This window comes from Suncus etruscus, chromosome 2 (genome assembly GCF_024139225.1).
Source record: "Suncus etruscus isolate mSunEtr1 chromosome 2, mSunEtr1.pri.cur, whole genome shotgun sequence".
NCBI classification, from domain to species: Eukaryota; Metazoa; Chordata; class Mammalia; order Eulipotyphla; family Soricidae; genus Suncus; species Suncus etruscus.
In genome coordinates, this window is record NC_064849.1 from 160,697,548 (window position 1) to 160,717,650 (window position 20,103).

The following is a 20,103-nucleotide window of genomic DNA, read 5'->3' on the forward strand; positions in this document are numbered from 1 at the left end:
CTGTCTTTGTTCCAGTACCATGCTATTTTGATCACTATAGCTTTATAGTATAGTTTCAAGTTAGGTAAAAGGATGCCACCCAGCTTGTTGTTTTTCAATATGTATTTGGCTATCCTGGGTCTTTTGTGGTTACAGATGAATTTTATGATTGATTGTTCTAATTCCTTAAAGAATGATGTCTGAATTTGGATAGGGATTTCATTAAATCTATATAGTAGTTTTGGTAGGATAGTCATTTTGACTATGTTGATTCTACCTACTCATGAGCATGGGATGTTCTTCAATTTCCTTCGAGCCTCTTCAATTTCTTTCTGGAGTGTTTTGAAGTTTCCCTGGTATAGGTCCTTCACTTCCCTTGTAAGATTTGATTCCTAGGTACCTTATATTTTTGATACTATTTTAAATGGAGTTGTATTTTTAATCTCTCCTCTCAACTTTGTTATTTGTATAAATGCTACTGTCTTTTCTGCATTGACTTTGAAGCCAGCCACTTTGCTATATTGGTTAATTGTTTCTAGGAGTTTAACTGTGGACACTTTAGGGTTTTCAATATTATCCTATCATCTGCAAAAAGAGATAGATTGAGTTCCTCTTTCCAATTTGGTTTACTTTGATTTCTGTCTCTTGTCGGATTGCTATTGCTAGGACTTCTAAGATTATATTGACTAAGAGTGAAGAGAGTGGACAGCCTTGCCTAGTTCCTGACTTTAGTGGAAATGCTTCTAGATTTTTGACATTAAGGATAATGTTGGCTGTGGGCTTTTAATAGATATCTGTAACTATCTTGAGGAGTCCTTCTAACCCTATTTTGCTGAGTGTTTTTAACATGAAAGGGTGATAAATTTTGTCAAATGCCTTCTTTGCATCGACTGACATGATCATGTGGTTTTTCTCTTTCTTATTATTGATGTGATGTATGATGTTGATTGATTTGCATATGTTGAACCAACCTTGCATTCCAGGGATTAAACCCACTTGGTCATGATTTATGATCTTTTTGATAAAGTGCTGGATTCAGTTTGCTAAAATTTTGTTGAGAATCTTTGCATTTATGTTCATTCGTGAGATTGTTCTGTTGTTTTCTTTCTTAGTGGTGTCTTTGCCATTTTTGGGAATGAGTGTGATATTAGACTTATAAAAGCAGTTGGGGAGGATTCCTGTTTTTTCTATGATTTGGAAGAGTCCGTGGAAAAGTGGTAGTAAGTCTTCTCAAAATGTTTATTAGAATTGCCTGTAAATCCATCTGGACCTGGACTTTTTTTCTTAGGGAGTTTCTTAATTTCCTCTGAAGTAATTGGTCTGTTTAGACTTTCTAGGTCTTCCTTATCCAGTCTCAGAAGATGGTATTTTTCCAGGAATCTGTCCATTTCTACTGGGTTCTCTAGCCTAACTGAGTATAGTAGTTCATAAAATGATCTCATGATATGTTGTATTTCTTGGGGTTCTGTTTTAATCTCTCCCCTTTCATTTGTGATCCTACTGATTTGGGTGTTTTCCCTCTTTTTTTGGTGAATTTTGCCAGTGGTTTGTCTATCTTGTTTATTTTTCCAAAAAACCAACTCCTAGTCTCATTGATTTTTTGTATTGTTTTCTTAGTTTCTATGTTGTTTATTTCTGCTCTTGTTTTTATTATTTCTTGCCTTCTGGTTGTGGTTAGATTTCTTTGCAGCTGTTGTTCCAATTCCTTAAGGTTATCCTTTAAACTGTTAGTTTTCTCATTTTCCTGTTTCTTGACATAGGCCTGTAATGCTATGAGTTTCCCCCTAATTACTGGTTTTGCTGTATCCCACAGATTTTGACAAGTTGTCTCCATTATCATTTGTCTCAAGGAATCTTTTTATTTCTTTCTTGATTTGCTCTTTGATCCAGCTGTTGTTGAGCAGCATGTTGTTTAATATTCAGGTATTAGTTTTTCTCCATTGCTACTTCTTATAGTCAATATTGAACTCTGTTGCATAGTGTCCTGATAGGGTGCTTCCAATGATCCTAACATTTATGGTCTCATATAGGTTAGATTTGTATCCTAGGACATGGTCTATTCTGGAGAAGGTTCCATTTGGGCTTGAGAAGAATGTGTATTCTGCTTTCTGGGGATGGAGGGTCCTATATAAGTCTATTAGCCCTAGATCTTCTAATTTTTTATTTAGGGCTCTTATTTCTTTTTTATGTTTCTGTTTAGTGGATCTGTCCAGTGGTGATAATGGAGTATTGAGATCTCCTACTATTATCACATTTCCTTTCATGTGTTTCTCCAGGTTTGCGAGCAGTTGTCTCATATATTTTGCTGGCTCTACATTAGGTGCATAAATATTGACCAGGGTTAGTACTTCTTGATCTAGTGTTCCCCTGATCAGTAAGTAGTGGACCTCTTTGTCCTTGATCACTTTTTTGAAGTTGAATGGAATTTGGTTTGATATAAGAATGGCTGTCCTTGCCCTTCTTTGTTTTCTATTAACCTGGTTAATTAATTTCCATCCTTTTATTCTAAGCCTGTGCTTGTCCTGTAGTTGTAGGTGTGTTTCTTGCAGGTAGCAGAAGTCTGGTTTATGTTTTCTAATCCAGTTCTCTACTATGTGTCTCTTAATGGAAGAGTTTAGTTTATTAATATTTAGGGAGATTTTTGACAGAGAGGACTGTTGTGCAGTTGTGTTTTGTAGGGTGTGTTTTGTTACAATCAGGGGTTTGGATTGTGTAATTCATCTCTGAGTCGGTCATTTAGGATCAGTTGTGTTTTCTCAGATAATGAAAGTTAGTTTTTGTTTGAGAATGTTTTTAGTCTGTCCTCCCATATGAATGAGAGTTTTCCTGCATATTGGACCCTAGGTTGGATATTTCTTTTATTCAGGCATTTAAGTATGTCATTCCACTGTCTTCTTTCTTGATTTATTTTAATGGGATATCTGGTTTGATTCTTATGTCTCTTCCTTTTTATTTGAGTGTTTTTTTCTTCCTTATAGCTTTAATGAGATCATCTTTCTCTTTTTTTGCCATTTGGATTACTATATGTCTTGTTGTTGGTTTATTTGGGTCTATTTTATTAGGGACTCACTTTACTTCCTGAATTTGCACTGAATCTTTTTTCCAGAGGGTGGGAAATTTTTCTGTTATTATTTCCCTGACTACTTGTTCTTCCCCTTTCCTATTTCCTCCCCTTCTTGTATACCTACAATTCTTAGGTTATTTCTTTTGTTCTTGTTCATTAGATATTGGACTTTTATTTCCAGTGCTTTGCCTTTTATTTCCTTGGTGGTTTCTTGATTGATTTTTGTTTGTAGTCTTCCTTCGAGTTCTTCAATGTGCTTCTCCATCTGTGTGATCCTGCTCATTTGGCTTGTTATGGTGTCTTTTAGATCCTTTAATTCCCTTTGTATGGAATCTCTCATACTCTTTGACAGTTCTTCTTTAATTTGGTTGATTTGTTCATCCAAGGATTTCTTGTATTCAGTGGCTAGTGTTTCCTCCATTTTCTTTATCATGGCTTCCATTTCGTTCTTCATGGCTGCTTTTAGGTCTCCTTCCAATGGATCTGTGCGATTTGGTGGACTTGAAAAATTGCTAGGGTTTCTCTATATCTCCAGATGTTAGGGTTCTCATTAATTTACCCATATTTCTTTGCATTTATTCATGTGGCTTGGAGTGCAATGCCTTCTGAGTTCAGCCTGCTTTTGGCCCCTGTGGCGTGGGGATGGGTCCCTTCTCTGAGCGTAGTTTTACAGGGGTCTTTTGGGTGAGCTCGCTGAGGTTTGGCTCCTCGCGTGCTGTCTTGTGGGGCCTGGTTATTTCTTCCCTTTTGTTGCCAGCAAGTGCAGTTCCGCTCCTGGCCACAATGGTGGAGGGTACTGTTGAGCCTAGCTCCCTGCCCTCTCTCCATTCCCTTGGAGTCAGCAGAGCTCCACCCCCTCTGGGCCTCAGCTGAGGAAATTCCCTCAGCCAGACCCACCTGGAAGCTTCCCTCAGCCCTTGGGGAGTCTCAGGTTCACTCTGGGGCTTATGGGGGTAGGCTGCTCTAGGTTACCCCAAGGTCTGAGGATTAGACCCAAGTTCACCCAGTCCATAGATTCTAATCTAGCCCGTCTCAGTGGCACAGAGTGGGTCAGGCGCAGGGTTTTCTGGGTGCCCATGTGGGGAGGTGGCCAGGTGGCTAACTCACCCTGTCTGCAGCTGGTTGGGGGGTCTCTGGGGACAGGTGCAGGATTGCAGCGGAACGCAGGTATCTGGCGCCCATGTGGGGAAGTGGCCAAGTGGTTCACTCACCCAGTCTCTATTTTATTAACTTTAATCAGTTACAAAATGGTTTTGATTTCATAATGCCTTTCTCCTTTAGATATCATTACTCTATATGACATCTTAAATTTTGAATATTTTTGTATTATGACTATTTGGAGAAACAATTATAAACTATAATTTTATTACTGATTATACATGTGAAATAATATAATTCATAAAAAGTAAATAAGAAACAGTGGCATCTAATGTTATCACTTATCTTTTTGAATGCATGTGTATATAAGAAATAAACATGACTAAATAGCATGTTACTATTATTATTTAATTTTTTAGGCAACATCTGTCAGTGCTGAACTCTTACTCCTGACTCTGTACTTAGGGATCATTTGCTGACATGCGGAACCATATAAGATGGTCAACAGTATTAGGGCAAGCTCTCTATCCTTTGAACTATCTTTCCAGCTCCATATTAATATTTTAAAATATCATATTTAATATTTTGATAACATGTTATGTTTAATTAGTTAACTTCAAATACAGATGTTAGAATATACAGTAAAAAATAAAATCATAACACAATTTTAAGAATATATTGCTGGCAACAAAATAATGCCCGAATCTTACCAAATATTTCTATAAGTTTTGCAGAACAACTATTAAAAATTTGATAATATTCAAAGTTGTTTTTTAAATTAATCTTTTTAAAAGCTGCAGTATTTATTGGCCTGGAATAAAAGGATAGGTGGTAAGGTGCTTACATTGTACTCAGCTAGCTTGGGATGGATCTCTTGCACTCTATATTATCCCTATTTGCCCCAATAGGAGTGATTCCTGTCCTGTGTGTGTAGCTGGCAGTAAGCCCTTAGCAATAGTTTCTGTAGTCCTCAAAAATTAATTAATTAATTCATACTTGTCTAATAAAATATATAATATTTGAGCCACATCTGGTGATGTTGGAGAACTCGATGCTATTCTGGGAATCACTAAGTCAGTCACAGGCACATGTAAATAAATCTTACATATAAAGAGTATAATATTTTTATAAATAAGACATTGTTCTTTAGTAACAATATCTGAAAGGTATTTTCCTCTTTGTGAGGTAACATATAGACCTGTACTGCCCAATATTTTAGTCTCTGGATACATATAGCTATTTATATTTAATTAAAAATATGTTCCAAGTTGAACTGGTTTGTTTTAAATTTCTCAATAACATTTAGAGCTGGATATTTACTAATTAATTTAAGACATTTGATACAGGAGAAATTATATGAAAAAAATACAGAACTGTTTAGTAAAATATCAGATCCACTGAAATTTTTGGTCATTTAAATGCATATTTGTTTCTTAAGATGTAATTTCTCAATAGCAATAGCAATATTTCAGGGCTCAGTTTCTACATGTAAGCATCATTCTTTACAGAACTGACACAATGAAGTCATCACTGCAGAGAGCAGTTTGGATAGTATTTTCCTTGGAAAAAATTATTCATTATGACTATGCTGGCTTCAGCAACAACAAAGCCAGTGCTTAGTTTTTTCCAACTTTCTCCTACCATAATCATTATTCAAAACCAATAAAAAGAAAAATAAATGTTTGGAGATTATAATAAAATGCATTCATTTTTTTTCCTCAATGAGGGAGAGTCGATGCTAGAAGTCAATAGAGGTTTTAAGGAAACTATTGAATTTAGGATGTAATCTGGGTATTCTGAGTTCAAATGTGTATTTATGATTTATATAGTATCAAATCATTCAATACCAAGGAAACATGCCTAGAAAAAATCATAATTGCTGAATCCTGACCATAGAGCCTAACGGAGCTGCAAAATTATAGATATTGTCAAAATATAGAGTAGAATTAAAAGATATCAGTCTTTCATAGGCAGTAGATAATGAATAAAATGATCTGATTTATTGTTTTTTTTTTTCAAATTAAATGATAAGCAAAAGAAACCCAAAAATGACAATATTTCTATGTCTTCTAAGGATAATTTTTGTGTAGCCCTTAATAATCAAAAGAAATCTGACAGTGGAACATTGCTATTCATTAAATTTGTGCACATAGATCCTTGCTTACTGTTCTAATGATCCATTGTCATGGAAAAAGTCATTTTAGTAATTAAAATAAACAATAAAATACATAGGGGCCAGAGATTTAGTACAGCAGGTAAGGTTTTTGTTTAAAACACTTTTTTTTAACTTTTTTGTTTCTTTAAGTTTGTGTAACTTACAGGTTTTGCCACTGTAACTGTATATATCCCTGCCTGGGCCACTCTCTCTCTCTCTCTCTCTCTCTCTCTCTCTCTCTCTCTCTTTCTCTCTCTCTCTCTGGCTGAAAATACCAGTAGGATCGGGGAACAAATAGCTAGGATCCAAGAGTAAATATCAAGAAGCATACTACTTATTTTAAAGCTTTCTCAGATTTCACTGTGACATTAAAAATAAGATCCTTGTTTTTATTAATGTACAAAATCATGTAACAAACACCTCCTCTAAACATTTTTAACTCTGAATTTACATTGATGAAACTTAAAATGAAAGCTTATCACAAAATATAGGGGCAATCAGTAACCCACCAAGGAACTTCAACACCCTAGTTAATAGGACAGGGTAGTGAAAGATAATACTGAGAAAAGAGTGTAATAATAGAAAAATGAAAAGGAAATAGAGAGGGAGAGAGATATCTAAAGGGTACCAGCACAGATGTTCTTACTCTAGTATTACTAATTTCATCAAAGTAAGGAAAGTCACTTCTGGACCTTTCTACGTAATAGGGAAGTGACTAAATCTTTGAATTTTTGATGTGTGTGTGTGTGTGTGTGTGTGTGTGTGTGTGTGTTAAGAAGGGGGATTGAAATCCTTCTGTCTAGAACTCTAACACTTCCTTCAAGAATCACATCTTACTTTGAGGACCAGAATTTTTTGCGGGGGTGGGGGTGCACACCTGGTGACACTGAGGGGTTACTTCTGGCTATGAGCTCAGAAATAGTTCTTGGCTTGGGGGACCATATGGGACACCAGGGGATCAACCCATGGTCACATGCTAGCACATGGAAGGCACCACCTCTCCAGCCCATAGACCAGAATAATTTTTATCATTTTATTGTGAGTGGGGAAAGGAGTTTGGAGTATACCCAGTAATATTCAGGGATTAGTCCTGGTTCTTTGCTCAGGAATGATTCCTGTTGGTTTTCAGGCCACTTTATGCAATACCAGGGGTCCACAAGCAAAATAAGCACCTCACCTCCTCTACTGTCTCTGAAACCCATAATACTTTTGTAAAAATCTTTAAAAAATTACATATTCATTTTAATTTAAAATTAAAAAGTGACATTTTTAATTTAGATTGCTTATTGAGGGGTGTCGGTATGTTTTGGAATAACAAAGTCCTGTTTAATATATTATATTAAATAATATATATAATATATATTTAAGTTGCATTTTTTAATGTGCAGTTTAAATAGCATGGTTACACTAGTGAACACTCCTGATTTTTATTTTCATTTTAGTCTCATTAATGCATCATGGATTACAAGGTAATTAATAATTGAGTTTCATACATTCAATATTGCAGCATCATTATCACCACCAGTGTCAACAACCCCACACCAATTGTCCAGGGTTCCTTTCCATATCATTCTACCTCATATACACACAGCCTCTTGTCTTAACAATAATCTTTTATTAAACAATGTTTGTTAAAACTTGGCTCTCCTGATTTCACTGTCATTGACTCTGTGATTGGGATAGTTCTGTTCTTCCTTAACACCACCAATGTAACTGAATAGTATTTACTTCTTACATTTATTGCTTCTCATTTGTTTTTCTCCCTGTCTTTTTTGCTCTAGTTCTTTCCTTTTCTTCCCTATACCTTAGAGTCAAAGATGATAATGGCATAACCACTTTGACTATTGAATTCTCTTATGAAGTTATTCTAGATAGTGCATAAAAGTGACATAATCATGTGTTTACCCTTTTTCTGGCTTACTTCCTTTGACATGATATTTTCCAGTTACACACATGTTGCCCCAAAATGTATGATTCCAGTAGTCTCTATAATTGTATAATATTAAATTGTGTATATATACCACATCTTTATATTATACATATTAGTTTTTGGACATATAGACTGATTGCAAATCTTAGATATTGTACTATGGTGTGCACATGCCCTTTTAAATAAAAGATTTTCTATTTTGGTTTGGGGATAGATACTGAAAGTGGAATTTCTGAATAATATGAAAGCTCAGTTATGAGTTTATACTGAGAACTCTCCATACTATTTTCATAAGAGATTGTATTAGACAACATTCCCATCCCCAGTGGATTAGAGCGGAACAAAATAGTGTTTCCAATGTTTTTAATATATGCCATTCTCATAGCTGTAAGCAATATATCATTGTTATCTTGATTTGAATTCCCCTAATGTAAGTGATGATGAACATTTTCTTTGTGTGCCTGTTTTCCATTCATTGGTATTCCTCAGGAAAGTTTATGTTCATTTCTTCTCCTCATTTTTGATTGGTGCTTTAGATTCTTTGTTTATCTTTGTGAGTTTTTGATATACATAAACATATAGATGCATGTATCATAGATATCACCCATCATATGATATATTGAGTTAAATATCTTCTTCAAAGCAATTAGCTTTTTCAGTTCAGTCTGTGTTTCTTTTGCATATATAAACATTTTTTGATATAGTTCCTTTTTTATAATTTACCTCTAAGTTGTGATTCTGTATTCTCTGCTACAGGGATCATATTGTTGAAGTCACCTTTGAGGTCTAGGTCTTGAAGCATTTTGCCTATATATTCATTAGTGAAATTTGTATATCAGGTTTGATCTTATGGTTTTAAAGATCACAATTAATGAGTCTCCAACATTCATTGTTCACTATTGTCCCTGAGTCACCTTAGTTCACTTCTTTCATCCCTTGTTCTCATACTGCTTTATAATCTCAATTTTTAATCAAATATCAATATAAAATGTAGACACTATAATTCAATAGTGTGTAGTCTCTAATTTCATTTCTCTATATGTCACTGATAAGTGAGATCATATGGTATTTTTAATCTTCTTTCTTCATTGAGTTATTTTACTTTATCTTACACATGAACATTTCATTTTCCCTTATATCAGCATGATATTCTATTATGTGCTGTACCATAATATTATTATATAATTACATGGTATTGGACTCATATATTTGTCATATCCTAACTATTATAGCTAGTACACCAATGATCATAGAAATGCTTGTATCATTCTAATTAATAGTTTTGTTTTCTGGGATGGATGCCAAGAAGTGAGATTGCCAGGTAATAAAGAAGAACTAGTCTTGAGTCAGAGATATTTTACAGGAGGTAAAAGACTTTCTCTCATTAGAAAAAAAGAGCCCTGAAAAGGGGAGTGGTAGAAGAAAAAAAGAAAAAAAGGAGCCCTGTTGTATATCAATATAATTTTATATCAATGGTTTACATTAATATGACTGATGTGTATCTCTAACTACATTTTACCATTCTGGTAAGCTTCATATCATTTGCTGGTCTTTCTGGCCCTCATCTCTATTGTCTCTGGGTATTATTAGTTACTATATATAGTGTTTATCTGTCTCTGATTTCTTTCACTCAACATAATAGTCTTCATATACATCCATATACAGGTAAATTAGTGACCTGACAATAACTTTTTTTGCAAAAAATACATGTAACAATTAAAAAGGGCATCTTTTTTATAATATAATTTTTATTTTGATCATAGTGGCTTACATATTGTTGACAATAATATTTTAGGTACATATTTACATAAAATCAGGGGGGATTCCCATCACCGAATTGTCCTCCCTACCCGTCCGTTTTTGTCTTCCCTCCCATTTCTTCTTCCCTCACCCCCGGGGTGGCTAGAATATGTGGTTCCCTCTGTATCTAACCTACTACTTAGTAGTCTTGCACCTGTTTGGTCTTGAGGCCTCCCTTATTTCCCCCTCTAACTGGAGGCAAGACTAGCTATTTCAAGTTACGTGGTTTTGCCTGAAAAAGAGAAAAGTAATAAATTGGGGTAAGAGTCTAATACCCCGAAAATGGGCGGAATCCTTCTAGTGGCTCTCATCATCGATTTGGGAGGTGAAGGAGAAAGAGAAGGTGAAACACTCCACCAGTACCAAAAGAAGTGTCAAATATCCAGTGAGGACTCCAGCTATATCGATAAGCACCACAAAAAACAAACAAAAAAAAAAACAAAACAAAACAAACAAAAAACCAACGAAAACAAGCACACAAACAAAAAACACGCCATGGTCTTGAAATATGAAACATGGCATAGCACATAATGAAAGAAAAGAGAGGAAGAGAAAAATTAAGTATAACTGGGGACAACAATTTCAATAATCACACCCAAAGAGAGAAATCGACCAAAATAGATAGGTAAATAAAAATAATAATAATAAATGAAGGTAAAATATATATATATATATATAAAAAATAACCAAGGTTTTGTGCTTTTTGTATTTTTGTTTTTTCCCTCCTGCCCTGGCACAGTAAATATTGGGGTCATTCAAAAAGGAATTCACTTGGCCTAAGAAAAAAAGGGCATCTTTTTTAAACTTACTACTTAATTCTATGAATTGTCAATAATTTTATTATTTCTTTGAAAAATCTGAGGTAGAAACTGATAAATTATCATGATGAACAATTCATTAAATTAAAAATGGCATAGTGAGTAAAAATGTCTTTAAAACTAAATTTTCTAATACAATTCAAAACTCTGTTATATTTTCCCTGTGACTCATTTATATATCAATGTGATACTAAAAACTATGATAACAGAATACGTTCAAAGATTTCCAGGCATATTTTATTTTTTCAAATACTTCATTTTTTTTCTTTCTTTTTTTAATTTTGACAAATGTGAATTACAAGTCTTTCACAGTTATATTTAAGGTACATAGTGAGAATGAATTAGGGCTTTTCCCACCAACAGTGTTGTCCTCCTCCATCTCTGTTCTCAGCATTCATCCCTCAACCTCCCGCCTTTACCCCCTGGACTGCTAGTGTAACAGGACCTTTTTGTATAAAACTTGCTGTAGATTGGGAATCTTGATTCTGTTGTCATCAACTTGAGATTTTGTATTTAGGTCATTTTTTTATTTCCACTCATTGTTTATGCGACTGTACCATCCATTTTTATTTTATTCTCCTCAATTTATGAGGCAGAACAAGATGATCCAAGTTCTGTGGTTCTGCTGGGAAAAAACAAACAACCAAAAAAAAAAAAAAAAACTTTGAGAGGAGTCCAGCTTAGGCACTATCAATATCAATTTAAAGAAGAAAGAGAAAAGAAAAATTTTTAAAAAGGCAACAACAAAAAACACAACAACAATGATAAGCAACAACTTAAAGAAAATGAAAGAAAAGGAAAGACAGTTGGGAGGAATCCATCTAGAAAATATCAATATTAAAAGAAGAAAGGGGAAAAAAAGTAGAAAAATAAAATAAAATAAAATAAAAAATTTTTAAAAGGCATTGCCCTGCAAGTAAGCCAATCCAGAAAGGACTTTGGCTCAAATACCAGCATCCACAAGGTTCCAAGCCCCGAGGCCACCAGGAGCAATTTCTGAGTATAGAGCCAGTAGTAACCCCTGAATGCTGCAGGGTGTGACCCCAAAACGAAAATAAATAAATATAAAATAAAAGCAACGACATAAAACACATCAGCTACAATGAACAACAACTGAATCTACAACAAAGAGAAAGAGAAACAAAGAAGGGAAAAGGGGGGGGAAGAGGACTGGGTTTGTGTATTTGGGGGTTGTTTGTTTTGTTTTATCTTGTTTTATTTTGTTTGCATAGGCATAGTAAGTTCTAGAGAAATTGGAAAGGGAATTCCCTTGGCCTAGGTTGTACATAGTTTCTCCACCCATAAAAGGACTTTAGGGTTTGATAATGAGCATGCCAGAACCTACAAACATTCCCATGACAGTATGCTTCAAAGGTAGAAAAACCCTGTTCCTCGTCCATATGGTCCTCAACCTATGGGCCAAGGGCCACATATTGTATTTGCTACCGTTTTGTTTCTTCAATTCAAAATAAGATATACAAACTGTACATAGGAATTTGTTCAGAATTTTTGTTTTTACTATATTCAAGGCCTCCAATATTCTGAGGGACAATGAACTGGCCCCCTCTTTAAAAAGTTTGAGGACTTAGAATCAATAAAAGCTGGTAGATATGAGGAGTTGAAATCAGTATTAAAAACCAGAAAATAATTCCAGTTTTAGTTAAAAATGTTGAGAAGCCAGAATAATATTACAACCAGTAGCAGGGTTTGCTTTTTCGTAGCCAACTTCGCTTAAATCCCAGCATCACATATGGCTCAGCAGCTATTTTTTAGTGTAGAGTCAGGAGTAATCTTTGAGCACCACCCAGTATAGCCCCCCCAAAAAAACTGAATCCACCCAAATTTTTGAGGAACTCTCCTTAGCTTTTACTAAAGGATAGGTTAGAAACCTTATGCTATATCTTTATATCAGTTGTCTTGACCTCAGTGTTTAGCCCTTGAGTAAAAACATTATTGGTAAGTATCTTCCAAGAGTTGTTCTGATTTTTCAGAGGCCACACATGATGTTTATATGAGTCCAGGAGATAGTTATCTTAGCATTATATAAGATGAGATGTTATTCATGTCCTATAGTGTCAGAGTCAAGGAGGGTTTCACCATGTCACCATGAGTCTACAGGGTTACTCCCATTAGTGCCTTGGGGCCTTCAGGTTTACACCCAGAGATGCTTGGGAACCCTAGTGGTGTTGGAGATAAACCCTGGTATCAAATGCCATCCTGGATTATCTTTTGCCCACTTCTCTGAATAAACTTTTTACTGTTTCTTAATTTCTTGAAATTTTTTCCACACCTAGTAATGCTCAGGGGTCTTGGGATACTGAGAGTTGAACTCAGGTTTACCATGTGTAAGGCAAGCACCTACCTGCTGTATTAACACAAGTCTCTAAGTAATCTTTCAAAAATGTGCTTTTCTGTTTTCTTTTATTATCAAGCTGATTCTTGTGACCATATTTGGCAGCTGCCAATGTTCTTGCTTGTGGCCAAGATTGCCTTCTCTCCACTGGGTACTGCACTTCAGTTGGATCAAAAAAACATACTAAGCTAGCGTAAATCAGTTGGAATTATTGAGTATAAAATCACGTAGACTTTGTCAACAGCATCTTACCACAGCACTAAAAGGCAAAGCTTTGTATTGCTTAACTTATGTTATGTAAGAATCTTATGATTCTTATGTAAGAATCTGTGGGGACAAGTAAAGATGTGAAAAAATGCACATTCAAATATATTGACATATATAACAATTTTTCCAATATGCTTCTGAACTTAGAAATTATTTAGACTACTTAAAGTAAAGAAGGAATCTTTACTACGTTTTGAGGTTCATCAGGTACTCTTAGAGTGATATTGGATTTTCTGAGGTAATGCTTATATAACAAGAACAGAAAGAGCTATGTAAAACATTAATGTGGATGTTGACAGTATATAAATTATTTACATGTGACATTAAAATAAAACAATCTTGTCCTTTAAATGAATAATTATTTTATAACAACTACTCAATTCACAATTCAAGCTAAAACAAAAACTTGAATTATAGTTGTTTTGCATCTTAAAAAAACCTAACACAAGCATGAAAATCAGGAAACCAGAACTATTATAACTAAAGTAGGTAAACTGTGTGGCCAGTTTTTGCTTAGTAAGAGATAAAAGCACTCACCATGATAAAGCTAAGGATTTTTAGTTTAATTAAGGGTTTTCTTTTCTGGCTTTCTAGAAGTCAACCATTTCCTTTTTTTTCTGCAGCAATTAGACTTTATTATATTCCTTTCACTGTTTTATTCATTTTATTTGTTAAGAACTATTTTATATTGTTTTGTTTTTTGTCTTTCCTCTTTCAAATGAGGTAATTATTTGAACCTTATTTTAAGGTAAAATAGAAAACTGGAGGGTTGGGGATAGTATATTACTATTAATGTTCTGATATATCTGTTCTATGAGCAATACTCTAGATAAGTGTTTTTCAACCTTGTTTTGTGCAAAAGCACACTTTTTTCATGAAAAAAATCATAAGGCACACCATCATTAGAAAATGTTAAAAAAATTAAATTTGTGCCTATATTAACTATATATAAAGTAATTTTCATGAATAAAAATTAAATAAACACAAAGAAATTATTTCATAATAACTTTATTATGAAATAAAGTATTTTATAATTTTTATATTTTTGTTCACTTATTTAGTGCGAAACCTGGGCCTGTTGGGCTGAACACAAAGCTGATATTCTGGCTGGAATAAAAGAAACAGCTCTCAGTCTCTGTCTTTAGTTTTAAGAGCAATCAGGCTTGAAAAGCTCATCTTACACAGATATGTAGTAGAAAATGGGAACAATGTCAAAGTAGTTTTTTTCCCAGAACGGGGAAATCCTTCGTAGTACCCAACCAAAAACTGCCCAAAGGTAGATCAGCAAATCATAGCTTGAAATCACGATTTTGTCTCAGTTCAGTTAGTTCCCCCTGCTCCTGTAAAGTCATGTTCTTTTCACCAACTGATGCTTGAACTATAAGGGTCCCTAACCCAGTCAAGGCATTCAGTGGAGACTGCAGAGAAATAAAATGACAACTTCTCCTCAAGAGTTATTAAATGTTTAACTCTTATTTCACAGTGCATCACTGGAATCACCTTGCCATTGCGTGGTGAGTGTGAACATTTCAGGATTGCCACTTTCCACGTGTTGATGCCAGAGTTGCACCTTTGAATGGAATCTATTTATTTTTAGCTGTACTTGTAAGCAGGTTTTCATTTCTGCCTTGCATTCGTGTGTTCAGTTCACTCAGATGATGAAAAATATTTGCCAGGTATGCCAGCCTTGCACACCACATCACTTGCAAGTAGTTATGTGTAATCTGACCTCTCATTTGTCAGAAACACTTTAAGTTCCTCCCACAGCTCATACACACAAACCAAGACCTTGCCATGTGACAACTACCGGACCTCCATATGAAACAGCAAGGTTTTATGCTTCACTCCCATCTCCTCACACAAAGCTGCAAACATACAACTTTTCATGGGTCGTGACTTTACTAAGTTTACCATGCACACAAATCATCCAACAGAGAAACTACGTCTGAGGGTAAAGTCTTGACTTCACGGTGTAAAAAACAATGCATAACAATCACATCTGGATTTCTTTCCTTCACTCTGCTTACAAGCCGAGCATGGCTGCAGCACCATCAGTGCAGACACTTGTGCAGTTTTAATAATTAAGCCCTCCTTGATCAAGGTATTCTGATGTGACCTGAAAATTTCTTTCCTGTTGTTTTTTCTGGCAATGCCTTGCAAAAAAGTTTTTCTCTAATGGTATCCCCATCCACAAAACGCACATTGGCCAAGAGTTGAGCATGTTCACTGATATCCTTAGACTCGTCAAGTTGCAACGCAAAATTCTCATTGATATGGATCTTTTCCAAAACCACACTTTCGATGTCTGCAGACATGTCATTAATATGTATGGAAATTGTGTTTTATGAGAGAGGGACTTTGGCTATTTTCTTAGCTGTTTCAGGTTCGAGCATCTCCTCTACAATAACTTTGCAGGCAGGAAGTATTAATGTTTCTGTGCAAGATTTTTGATTTGGCTATAAGTTTGTAAGTTTATAAGTTTAGCAACTTCATAGCTAGCTTTAATAGCTCTTTCATTTACTTGTGGTTTTTATCATGAAAGTTGCCTGTTTCTCCACGTTTTCAAGCAGGTGATCCAAAAAGTTAGCATTCTTGTTTTGAAGTGAAGGGTGTTTCGTTTGGAGATAGCCTTTAAGTTTACTTGGGGCCATAGCACTGTTAGATAGCTTTTCACCACACACCACACACAGTGGAGTTGGTTTCTTTGCATCTCCGGTGAAATTAAATCCAAATAAAATATAGCTTTCACTATATTGCCTTGTGCCAGAGAATTTGCTTGAGCTAAACATCTTTGCTTTCTTTTGATCCTCACTCATACTTGATGTATTTAGATGATTATTTTCTGTTGTTTTGATTTCATCTGACAAAAAAACACCATTGCTGGCATATCTGTTGGGAGAAAGGAACTCTCATTCACTGATGGTGGGAATGCTGTACAGACCAGCCTTTATGAAAAACAATATGGATATTCCTTAAAAAACTGGACATAGAGCTCCCATATGATCCAGCAATATCACTCCTAGGGATATAAACCAGGACCACACACACACACACACAAAAAAAAACAATACAAAAATATCTTCTGAACTTCTATGTTCATAACAGCTCTATTTTCAATAGCCAAAATCTGGAAACAACCCAAATGTCCAACAACAGATGAATGGCTAAAGAATCCATGGTACATCTACAGAATGACATACTATACAGCTGTTGGCAAAAAATGAAGTCTCAAAATTTGCCTATACATGAATATATATGGAAACAATTATGTTGAGTGAAATAACTCAGAGTGAGAAAGATAAATACAGTATTCTGTATGAGTGATACTATTGTCTCACTCATCTGTGAGATTTAAGAAAAAAAGACAGCTTATTAATAATATTCAGAGACCATAGAAATAACTACACTAACAACTACTATGACAATGATAAAGAGAAAAATACAATGCCTGTCTTGAAGATAGGCAGGAAATGAGAGAAGTGGGTAGTGCATGACATTGGTGGAGGGAAAGTTGCACTGGTGAAGTTGATTATGTATTTTATGACTGAAATCAAACTATAGACATATTTATAACTATGTTGCTTATATAAAATTATTAAAGAAAAATTCTTCAAAAGAATAAAGTGAAGCAGATTTATATTTAAGATTATGTAGGCAGTAAAACATTCAGTTTCTGGAGTTAAGCATAATTAAATTTGGAAAACTTAATTTAAACAATTAAGAAATATGTACAGGGGCTGGTGAGGTGGCGCTAGAGGTAAGGTGTCTACCTTGCAAGCGCTAGCCAAGAAACAGATCACGGTTAGATCCCCCGGCGTCCCATATTATCCCCCCAAACCTGGGGCGATTTCTGAGCATATAGCCAGGAGTAAACCCTGAGCATCAAACGGGTGTGTGGCCCGAAAAACCAAAAAAAAAAAAAAATGTACAAATGACTTGCAACTCAATAAAAGCACGTGAAATTTTGTATTGGTACAAAAAGTGTGCTGTAATGTAGCAAGGTAAATTATTAAAATAGCTCTAAATATATTTCTAAATATAAGCACTAACTAGAAAGTGTCTGTTTAAAGTTACTATATAAATATTTCTCTATAAAAGTAAAATTATAAAATATTTTTTCAGTTATCTTCTAAGACATCCATGCAATCTAATTACATTGGATCTATTTTGTATGTTTGGATGTCTGAAGTATGGCATATGTTTTGAGAAGTAGCTATGAAAAGGCAGTATGTGATAAATTGGCTGTTCCCTTTAGTCTCAAAGAATGTAGAGATGAATGATTCTTTCACTATAAATGACTTACTAACAAATTAACTGTGATGGGCTCAAATCAGCTTTTCTTCCCTTCCTCCACTCCCAATTTCCCCAGGCAATATTATCCCTGATTTTGTTTTTAGAGATTATTACTCCCCTGTCATAGTTCTTTAATATTAATCCATCTTTAAATCCTATATATGCTTGCTCTTCATAGTCTTTCAAAAGTGACCTATTCCAGCTCTATCCAGGCCAAATCTATTCATCATCCCATCACCATTTAGCATAATGCCTTCAATTTCATGATGTCTGGTGTTATTCACAAATAGAGTTCAAGAGTTGCTCATTTCTACTTTCTTTGACTCAATCTGTGCCTTTGTTAAAGTCATGACAGCAAAGTCATCCCTGACACCCTGCCTTTCATTTTTGCATCAAGGAATATTTGTTGCCTGCATTATGTAGGGCCTAAATGAAAGGAATATTCCACAGGCATTTGACTTGCACTTTCATACTCTATCAATAGCACCAGGTTTTGTTTCCTTACAATTTTGACAAACATTATGAATACATTAAACACGATTGTTCTGCCTACTCTGCAGACACGATTATGCTGCATTTGAGGCTTAAGACACTGTAATTGTTTTTGGTCCCCAGTCTCATTACCTTCTTACCCTTATCAACCTTTAAATACATGCTCCATCTGTCAACTTGTAAGTACTTTCCAACAGAATCCAAAGCAGCATCAAACTATTGCCTTTCATCAGAGTTTGCAATTATACCTGCCAATTTAGCAAACAAATAATTTTAAATCATATACAATCATTCTGAATTTTGCAAGTATATCAGGGAGTCAGAGTTTCTAGGTTTGTTTCTCAGTCTAGTTTGTATTATTTATTTACAAAGCTCAATTTAATTTGTGAAGTTCCCACACATTTAAGACAAACTCTTAATAATCTGCAGACCTGCTGTGTTTAACTTGCTTTAGATGCATGTTTAAGGTGAGCCAAGGTATCAGCTGTTCTTCAGAAATTAAATAATTAAATCCATTGTTTTTTTCATCTCATGTTTTCTCTCAATTACAAATTTTGTGAAGATAAGTTTTCTTTATTAATGTGCTTAATATAATCTGTAAAAATGATATGGGCTGTCTAATCTCCACCAAACTCACTCCTCCTAGTCATTCCTTGAATACTGAAAAATAATTCAAACCTCCTATCTTTTGCCCTCTGGATATTCTCCTGTGCAGGGGACTATTGATCACATTCACTAGATGACTTCTTATGTTGCCTTGCTCCTCCTTCTAAAATCCAAAGCATAATTCATGCAGGCTTGCTGCTTTGTCAACTTTTAATAGCTCTAATTGCCTAATTATCTGCTCTGGTGCAATTATGAAACCTCCATACTGAGCTTATTTTCAGGGTATGCTCATTGTTATATGCTTGACTATAAAGACATGTGTGCTCAAAACATAATGAAAAATTTATCTATAAGAATAACTTATGGCCGCAACAGTGGCGCAAGAGGTAGGGTGTTTGCCTTCCAAGTGCTAACCTAGGATACTCCAGAGTCCCCTATGGTCCCCCAAGCCAGGAGCAATTTCTGAGCGCATAGCCAGGAGTAACCCCTGAGCTATTTTGGGTGTGGCCCCAAAAAGCAAAAAGCAAATAAAAAATAACCTTTAGCTCTATTGAATTCAAAAGCACCCTGCTTTCTTAAAATATGTACCTCACTGTATGCTGTAGAAATAATCAATCCAAATTTTAATTGTAAAATAGCATCTTATTTGAGAATTTCCAATTTTACTGTGATTCTATGAACTTACTTAAGCTTTGGTGATTTGCCTTTTCTCACAACTTTCTATGACTAGTTTATCTGTGAATAAATTTGTGAAAATAATCCTGTCCACTTGAAAACAGAAAAAAAATAGATACTTCAAATATATGTTTCAACAGTTTTAACACTGTGTATTCAAATAGTAGTAGCTGACTTGACATCTTTTTTTAATTTGTAAAAGTTTTGGATTTTGGGTAATTTTTATAGTGTTTAGAGTATGGTCCTGCCTCTATGCTCAAGAATTACTCCTGACAGTGCTCAAAAGATTATATGGAATACCAGGTGTCATCTGAAGCCTACCATTGAGGCAAGTGTCCTACCCATGATAGTATCTCTCTCTTCCAAAATTATATCTTTAATTTGTACCAATTTTATTTAAATATTTGCTCCAAATTATACTAAATTGAAGTGTACACAGACTGCCATGTCAAAAATTATTTTGATAGCATTGTTTCTTAGAGTTACACAAATTCAAACTACATAAAAGATGATTTCTTATTATAGTATGACAATAAATATCTTCTCTCTACATTTTGTTTAGAGATAAGTACA